At 46.7% G+C, this 9,021-nt stretch overlaps 1 pseudogene; it reads left to right on the top strand.

Annotated features, from left to right (window-relative positions):
* On the top strand, nucleotides 1-990 carry LOC146180972 (uncharacterized; annotated as a pseudogene).
* Nucleotides 991-9,021: the final 8,031 nt, after the last annotated feature.

The following is a 9,021-nucleotide window of genomic DNA, read 5'->3' as shown; positions in this document are numbered from 1 at the left end:
ATGTCGAACAAAGAAAAGAGTTTTGATGGCGTGCGTGACGAACTGGTGACAGAGCAGTTCCTAGTATGCTGCAGTCCAAACCTAGCGGTATTCCTGAAAGAAAGAAATTTGTGTTAGCTAGAAGAGGGTGCCGAGAATGCAGACCGAAGTCTCGAAGCTCAAGTTCTCAGGAATATGAGTAAGGGGAAAGAAGAAAATCGGAAGGTTTCAGAATTGAATTCAGCAAAATCAAGACCCTCTGGCGGGGCGTTTAAGGTGCCAATCAGATGTTTCTTCTGTGACAGGGTAGGACACCGTGCAGCTGACTGTAGATCTCGTAGTGCGGCCCGGAGGACGCAGGTCGTGTGTCGAGGTTACAACAAGAGCGGCCATACTGTGGAAGAATGCCAATATGTAACGCAGGACCGAACTGCATGTGTGGTTGAATTAAAGAAAGAACTTATCACACCAGCCAAAGTTCCACAGCTCAAAGAGGAGCAATCGCCATCCAACAATGAAGTGCAGAGCGGAACGCCCTAGTCGAAAACAGCAATGCCAGTGGTGGTTGGACAAATAGGGGACCGTCATATATTTGTGCTTAGAGACAGTAGAGCCAATACAGTTTTTGTTCGGAGAAGCCTAGTAGGGAATCAAGACCTAACAGGGGAAACGTCCGCTGTCACTCTGGTGGACAGCATGATTGGGTACCTGCCGGAAGACAGGATTCTAGTGTCAACCCGTTATTATACCGGAGAGCTTTGGGCAAAATGCGTAGAGCAACCAATCTACGATCTCATTTTAGGAAACATTCCGAGTGTAAGAAGCGTCAAAGACCCTGATTCTAAGTGGAGGATGATCGATGTTGGGAAGCACCAAAACGAGGAAAGACGTACGACTGGCCAGTAAGGGAATGGTGCAGTCAGTTTCTCGTCGGCAGTAGACACAGTAGCGGCCGCTTTCTACATCCGTTGCAATTTGTCTGAAAGTAACACCGGGCGAAATGGCAATTAGGCAAAGAGAAGATTCGAGCTTGCAAGCCTGCTTCGAGAAAGTAGGAGAAATACAGAAAAGGAGACGGAGTCGTATCTCGCTTCAGTTTCAATTTGTAGACGGTCTTTTTCACAGGAAATGCATATTTAGCTCAGGAAGGCAGGTCCAACAGCTTGGGTTGCCGAAAGATTTGCGAGAGACGGTTTTACGCTTAGGACACGACAACATCATGGCCGGACACCAGGGGGTTCCGAAGACGGTGTCCAGAATCACCGCGGAGTTGACTTAGTTTGTGAGCTGATCCACGACGCTTTTCTCTCTTACTTCCTGTCATTTAAATTTCAGTTCAGTCATTCAGTCGTGTCCGACTCTTCGTGACCCTATGGGCCATATCACGCCACGCTTTCCGGTCTCTCACTATCTTCCTAATATCACATAACTTCATCTGCAGCACCTCGAGGATGCCATCTAACCATCGCGTTCGCTGCCTACCCCTTCTCCGGTGACCCTCAACATTTTCCAACATCAAATCTTTCTCCAACGAAGAGCTCCAGCAAAAGTAAGGCTTCACAAAGTTTCAAAAACGCTTTAGGTGAGCCAGTTCGCTCAAAACTGGCATCCATTCAGGTTTCTCACTTTCTCAGGTTTCTCACGAGGCAGAGCGACACATTTTGTTTGTTTGTTTTTGACGGACTTCTCCCGTACCTTTGGCTGCATTGACAGCTATGTATGAAACGCGAGTATAGCTGATGGAGACGAAGGGTTCTAAATTTTGCTACATCGCGCTTTGACTATGCAAACTGTATGTGCGTGTGCATACGTGTCTGTGCGTGCATGCGTGTCTGTGTGCGTGCGTGTCTGCGTGTGGGGAGGGGGGGGGGGGCAAAGAAGGCACAGTGCAATGTGCGGATTCTCATTCTTGAGCGATGCACGAGCATGTATGAGACGTCATAGAATGTGAAAGGCGTGTCCTGTAAATCATCTAATCCTTACATCTACTGCCAGTATGAAGATCTACTCCATATTCTCGTGCTCGTGCAGTCTGTTTAACTTACGAGTGTTAGTGGAGTCCCTGATGTAGTTCAACATTCGGACGAAACTGTCTCGCCTTTTGCAATCAGGTGGTAAGCAGTTGCAAGGGCCGTAGTGTACCTCTATCGCACTTCCATCCTTCTGAAATTCGACATCCAGCTGAACGGCGTTAGCTCCGAGATCCATGGCGTCGTCAAGCTTGTCAATTGAGTTGACCATGTGGACGATGCTGTAAACGGGCTTCTTCACGCGCACGTCCTGTTTAAAAAAAAAGTAATTCTAGGTTACGAATAGATTCATATTGTTCGTCGGTAGCAATAAATTCACAAGCCTGGCGACGGATTTTGCAAGGTATGTTTAAGCAAACTTTTAACACCGTTCTCGCAAAAAGAAATATACGAGAGAAAATGCTATGGCCTTAGCAATAAAGGAGAGGATCACAGCGATAAAGAATTAAATGTATGAATCAAGCACCAAACTTCATGAGAACGCTCAGCCTACTCATATACAGACCTGTACCACCTAGTAAGTCGTTTTGATTAGTTTGTCTTGGAGGAAATTCTCATTGAGGACGCAGGTTAGGTATCTATAACATCTGCGTCTGAAGAAACGTTGTACGGTTGCTCGGAACTTGTTGCAGGAGTACTTCCTCCGACTGACAAACTATATATATACATGACAAATCGCGATATGCTGACTGAACAGAGTCAGGGAATATGTACAGATATTTTTCCAAGTGGACTGTGATTTTCATGTTAGACGAAGTATTTGATTGGCTGTCACGAAAATCGATACACATCTTTAAGCCAGCGTGGCGCGAATGAAACACGCGCTCGCTGTCACGTAGATACTTTGCGAACGTTTCAGATGTCTCTCATTTTCATGCGTAGAGAGCGCGTGGCTTTTCGGGCACTTCGCGTCATCCTCTCTTCATCCCTTGGAAGTAGCGGTGACTCACCGGCGGAGAAGCCGCTAGTAGTACGTGCCGGAAGATTCCGTCGCTCCTGACCAATTATCACGTACATCTCGTTGGGAGGGAGAGAGGACATTTGTCCTGCAAAAGTTGCGTGTACGTGCACGCTGGCCTTGGTACGTGGTGACAGACGCGGTGCGCCCTATAATTTAAGGTCGCCTCGCTTCGGGAAACTGGCTAATGTTTCAGTGAGTCATCAAGCGCTACTGCTCAGCGCCCGGGGTCAGCCAGCTCTTTAGCAAGCCCACAGATCGACGAGGGAGCAGGGCGTCAATGGGATGGCCGCAACGGGACTCTCCTGACGTCGTTCTGAGACAGTGCCCGGGAAAAAGTTTTGTGTTCATATATTCTTACTCACTTGTGCATTGTTTACTGCTCCGATACCTCTGTGTTTGTATTAGAGCCTCTTTATTTGCATGTCTTAGTTTTTGTTAGCCTCGTGTGTGTTTTAAATATTAGGGCTAATTCATCTCTATCATCTCTTGCTGTATAAAGTTTCTTTTGTTTGATATCTCTGACTCACACCCTTTCTCTGGCTTGAACTGGCGAAGACTGGGCACCCGACGGCCACCCCCTTTTGTCGCTACAGGTAGCTGGGTTCCGCTGAGATTATCACGCAAGTCTAGGGTATCTCCTGTGAAACTGGAAAAGCTACCCCACACACTCTAAGGTTGCCCGGGAGCGTGCGCACCACCGAGTGAAGCATCGTTCATATAATTAATAATGGGTGACGTTGCATATCATTCAATGTACGTCAAACCAAATCCACATTGCCTGAACATGCACTAAATATTGTCACGTCCTAGCCAAAGGACAGGACGATAACAGCGACCGCAGGTCAGCAGGGCAGTAGCAGGAACCAGCGCGACGGCGGTGTTATGTCAAATGGTTCATGAATTATGTGAAATGGTTCATGAACACATTGGGGGGGGGGGGGGGGGGCATCATTAGGTAGCGCACTCTGTGAGAATTCAAAACAGTCAGCAGAACTTCGGCATGACGTTTAAATAAAAGCTATTTAGTACGTACTTAGCACTTCATGCCCCATAAAATTACGCACTAAACACGAAATACACGAAATGGGAGCACTAACGGCAGCCATCCGCTTTTAGGTCCGCACCATGGTAACGAACTCCGTTTAAAACGGAGCACGGAACCTCGTGAACCCTCTACTCCATCTGGTCTTTTTCCTCGGAGCTCTGGCGGGGGTTTGACGGAGCTCTGAATCCACAAAACGTATGGCAATTGATATCGAGAAAGGCCGAAGTGGCGGTGTGGAAAGTACGCTTCCTTGCGTATTTGTTTTATGAGTTTCGCTTTCGAAGCGGCAAGTTTTGTTTTCAGCGAGAGATGCACTCAACAGGAGATGGCGCCAGCATCGTGGTGAGCGCCGAGTAAGGCCGACGCTGCAAGCAGCAATCCTCCTTAGATGTAGGCATAGCATCTCGAATTGCGCCGCTGACTGGAGCCCGACCGACTACACGATTTCACTGCGGTCTCTGTCGAAAGAGTTATCGTTAGCGGCGCCTTCGTGTTTTCATCCAACGAGTACGACCTGAAACTGAGAGTGCAAAGACGCCTGCGAGAGTGACGCTAAGAATCTTGTTGCACCGAGTGAAGCGGACGCTTCGTAGGAGTAGGCCTAACATTCTCAAATTGCTATTCAATGGCGAGCTCGGCTAATCGCATGAATTTTCTGCGGCCACTGTTGAAATAGATACGAGAGCGCCGGCTCTTTTGTGTCAGCCTCCAACGCTTTCCAAGTGCGACTGAAAATGAAAAGACGCCTTCGCGAGTTATTCGTTTGAGTAGACGTCGTGAACGGTGTGTTGGCTTTTATTTGGCTCTGACTCGACTTCGTCGTGTGCGCACCGGTACAAGTTCTTCTGCGTGCTTTCTCGCGCTCTTCACCTGCGGAATTGATACTGTCACCGTCAAACAGCCAGAGCAGCCAAAGTTGGCTCACCCAGAAGGTAGGCTTATTGAGCGAACGCACGGGAGCAAGGCAGCCGGGATCTCGAAAGAGAAAGACGAAGAACGCCAGGTTGTCTAGCATGGCTAAGGGCAGCTAAAACTTTTCGTAATGCAGACCGGCCGCATAACGGCGCCACAAGATTGATTTAGAATGCGGCATTACTCCACGTCTTTGAAAGTCGCCGACATCGGCGGTAAGCGTTGAGGAGCCGAGCAACAAGAAATAATGGTAGTGTCGGGTGGCTGGGGCAAACAGATACGAACGAGCCGGCTAACGGGTGCGATAAGGCTTCATTCCTGCGACGTGTACCACGTCGGATGTTGGTCGTCGAGAGGAACAAACAGTTCCCTGGGGAAGAACTTCATATTTCATTCCGCTTAGTTGCCGGACTACCTCATACGGGCCAAAGTATCGATGAAACCGCATTTCAGACCACCCTATCATACGGATTGGGCTTCACACCCAAGCTTGTTCTCAGGGCTCGTAACTCGCATTTCTGTGGCGTAGATTATACCGGTGGGCGTCATTTTCTTGCTGGCGTCGGATCCGCTGTCGAGCAAGTTGGCTGGCGGCCTCGGTATGCAGAACGAATTCATTAGCACCTATGACTGTGGGATTAACACTATCAGGAAGCAGCATTGCGTCCACCATAGTCATGGCTTCGCAGCCTTCCACTAAACGATCCGGAGTGAAGTCTGTCGTCTTTTCGATATTTTACCGCCGGTGCGACAGGGGACGAGGAACGAGAAGAGACCGCAAGACAAGTTCTCGGACTAACAACTGCAGGTTTAATGAAACATATAAGGAAATATATTCTCACATGACAACCAGAAGCGCATGCGCTATCCCAATTCCCACCAAAAAACTAAAAAAGTACAGCTATGGATCCAAATATGAGAGTTCACAATCATTGATAATTACTGATGGAGCGCTAACGAACGTGTCACTATTTTTATGGATGTGATAGGCTTCACTGAGTTCCCTGGTCAATTTGTTTTGATTCCTGAAAATAATCTTAGCTTTATCAAAGATCGGAGTGCATGCTTTTTTCGACACCTTCGACAAATCGAGATCATTAAGATTACACTCTCTGTAATGTAGTGCTAAGTTGGATGAGGGAACTCCTTTCAAAGACGATTTATGCTGGCGCAGGCGCGTATTGATGCATTTCCCCATTTGCCCTATATACCTCTTCCCGCATGCAAAGGGAATATCATACACTACTCCTTCTGCGCGTGGCACAAAACGCAGCTCATGTTTTACTTGACATCCTTTGCTAGCTTTTTTTGTTGTTGTTTTCTTTGCGTCTCCTATCTACCATAACATAAATTTTTCCCAGCCTATTGGGAGCCGAAGACAACACTTTAACCCCATATCTATTGCCAACTTGTTTGAGCCTATGGGATAGCTTGTGAACGTACGGTATTACCGCATAATTCATTTCATTTTTACTTGTTGTGCCCGATAGATCCTGTTTACCAAATGACTAACTTTCTCAGGATTTTATTGCAGGCCAGTATTATCACTTCCTTCGGGAAGTGATAACCTTAATCTCCGAACTTGCTCATTGAAACTGCTTTCGATAGTGTGGACATAGGATTTTGTGATAGCCGAACCCAAACACGACACAGCTATGCCGCACTTGACTATCTTCGAATGTGCTGAATTGTAATTCAATAAGGGCTTTTCAGACCTCTGTTGAAATGACCAGCACGCATGGTCCCTTTTTTCTTCTAGTCTCATATCCAAGAAATGGAGCTGATTTCTTTCCGGTGTTTCATAGGTAAATTTAAGACCAAACCCATCACTGGTAAAGGTATTTAAAACATCTTCCACCTGCGTCTTTAGATCACAGCCTCCAATAAAAACCAAATAATCGTCCACATATCTGAAGACTTGTTTTACATCTTTGCCTAAACAGTTTTCGATAGCTTTGTCCACATAAGAAATATATTACTTAGTACAGGCGCTACTTTTGATCCAATGCACACCCCCGTTTTTTGAATATACAAACTGCCATCCCATCCAACAAAAGTGGATTTTAGATAAAAAGACACAAGCTCCAAAAAAGATCCTACAGAGACACCGCACTTCGATATGAATGCCTCTTCATCACTGTCTTCTATACACTTCCTAGCAAACTAGAGGAGCCGATCATGGGGTAATGGATAGTATAAATTCTGTACATCTATACTAAACATCTCACACACACCTGGGTTACAGCGTTTTAAATATTCTACCACTGCCACTGAATTTTGCACAAGAAACGGATCTTCTACAGAAAGTGAACATAAACAGCTTTGTAAAAACTTTGAAACAACATGTTGTCATATGCCCCCTTCGGTAACAATGCAACGGAAAGGAATACCAGTTTTATGTGTTTTTGTTGAGAAAAAAAATATATCTAGAACATTTCTTTCTGCTTTCATGACCGATGACCGTAGGCTTTCCAAATTCATATCTTCTGTCATCTTTAACGCTTCGCGCTTCTGCTTTTGCGCATTAGCGCGCATAAGTTTAAAGTTCTTCACAATGGAATTGTGTGCCTTTTTACTGAAAAGTTTCTCAGGTAAAATAACAAAATATCCTTCTTTATCTGAAATGAGGACACGCAATTGTTCAGATGTCAAGAAATTGACCAAGGGCGCGAAACCTGGCCTTTATTCGGACCCCCCTTCAGTCACCTTCAAGGCATTCACACACTCCACAACGAGTGCAAGACGATCTCAGGCATTGCGGCTGAGTTTCGATGGACGCGGAATGCAAGCAACCCCAGCCTCATTATTGGCAGGCGGCATCCCCCTCGGCTTATTCTTCCGGTGAATGAAGGCCAATGAAGCACCATAGAGTTTCAAAGTTTTGTTAGCTTCACAAGATACAAGCGCGCAAGAGATAACGCGCGCCGGTCCTTCGGTCGATTCTTACTGTTCCGCTCCAACTCCATAAACGAGATATTGGGGCGTAAACAAGAATGAGCATTTGCGGCTTTGTTCATTCGAGTTTCACCCATTGAAAATTACTGCCACTTGCTAACGCTGCTTCTTGCTAACGCCGAGTTCCATTCCTTGCGTCCAGACTTGAGGCTCCCAGCCGTACAGATCAGGTCAACAGCTACAAGAAATAGCCGCAGTTCTAGCTGCCACTCACACCGGGATGCGCGTAATTGCTTACAAATGCTAACAAGCAGATATACAAAGACTAGCTCGATTTTTACCTTTTAAAAGCAAAAGCTTTTACTACTACCCTCCGTACTTCTTCACCCTGTGCCGCCTGTTTGACCTTGAACTGAGGAGAAATCACGTGGTAACTTTGACGTCACTTAGCCGCCAAGCGCCGCCGCCGAAACCGACATGACAGAGCGGTGGCCTCTGCCTAGTCAACTGAAAACCATGACGTCACTCAACCACAACTACTCTGGAGCCGTGGCGCTCACTCTGTCTATAGATAGCCACCGCTGCCTTTAGCCGGTGCCAAATGATCGCAACAGCTGCCGACCATGTAACCACAGTACTCATTATGGAAGATCCAGGTGAGACGCCTCGTGGACTGTCTGCGTCTCAGAGGTTGCGAAGACGACAGGCCGAATCAGTTCTGCCAGTGGACGTAGCTCGCCGAAAAGCTGCCTCACAGAGGCGGAGAGAGGCAGTTCCAGCGAAATGTGGAGCCGATTTTGCTATGGTTATTTAGGTTTAGCTGGATCAAACGTTTTTAATTTTTGGTACTTTTGGCCAAATATGCATCAGGTCTCAAAAACCTACTTGTATTTCAAGATGGAAGACAGCGTCAAATAACCGGAGATTAGTATTACGAAATACATGCGACTCAGATATTCGAACTATGTTTGCACTTATATTGAATGGTGAGCTGTAGTAGGTGAACACTTACCAAATCACCCTGCACATGCTGCATAAATGGCCCGATGGTTATCTGTAAGAAAGCGCACAAAGAGGCGATTCTCAAACATGCTGAAATAACTTCGCGTCAAACCTACTGAATGTCCGCGGTTAGCAAGGTCATACCTTCTGTCTCACCCACTGAGCTCATATACTGCTGGCGGTTCGTGTAATTCTGG

This window comes from Amblyomma maculatum, chromosome 8, assembly GCF_055883805.1.
Source record: "Amblyomma maculatum isolate TAMU_Amacu chromosome 8, ASM5588380v1, whole genome shotgun sequence".
Taxonomy (NCBI): Eukaryota; Metazoa; Arthropoda; class Arachnida; order Ixodida; family Ixodidae; genus Amblyomma; species Amblyomma maculatum.
This window is presented reverse-complemented; position numbering and strand designations above follow the sequence as displayed.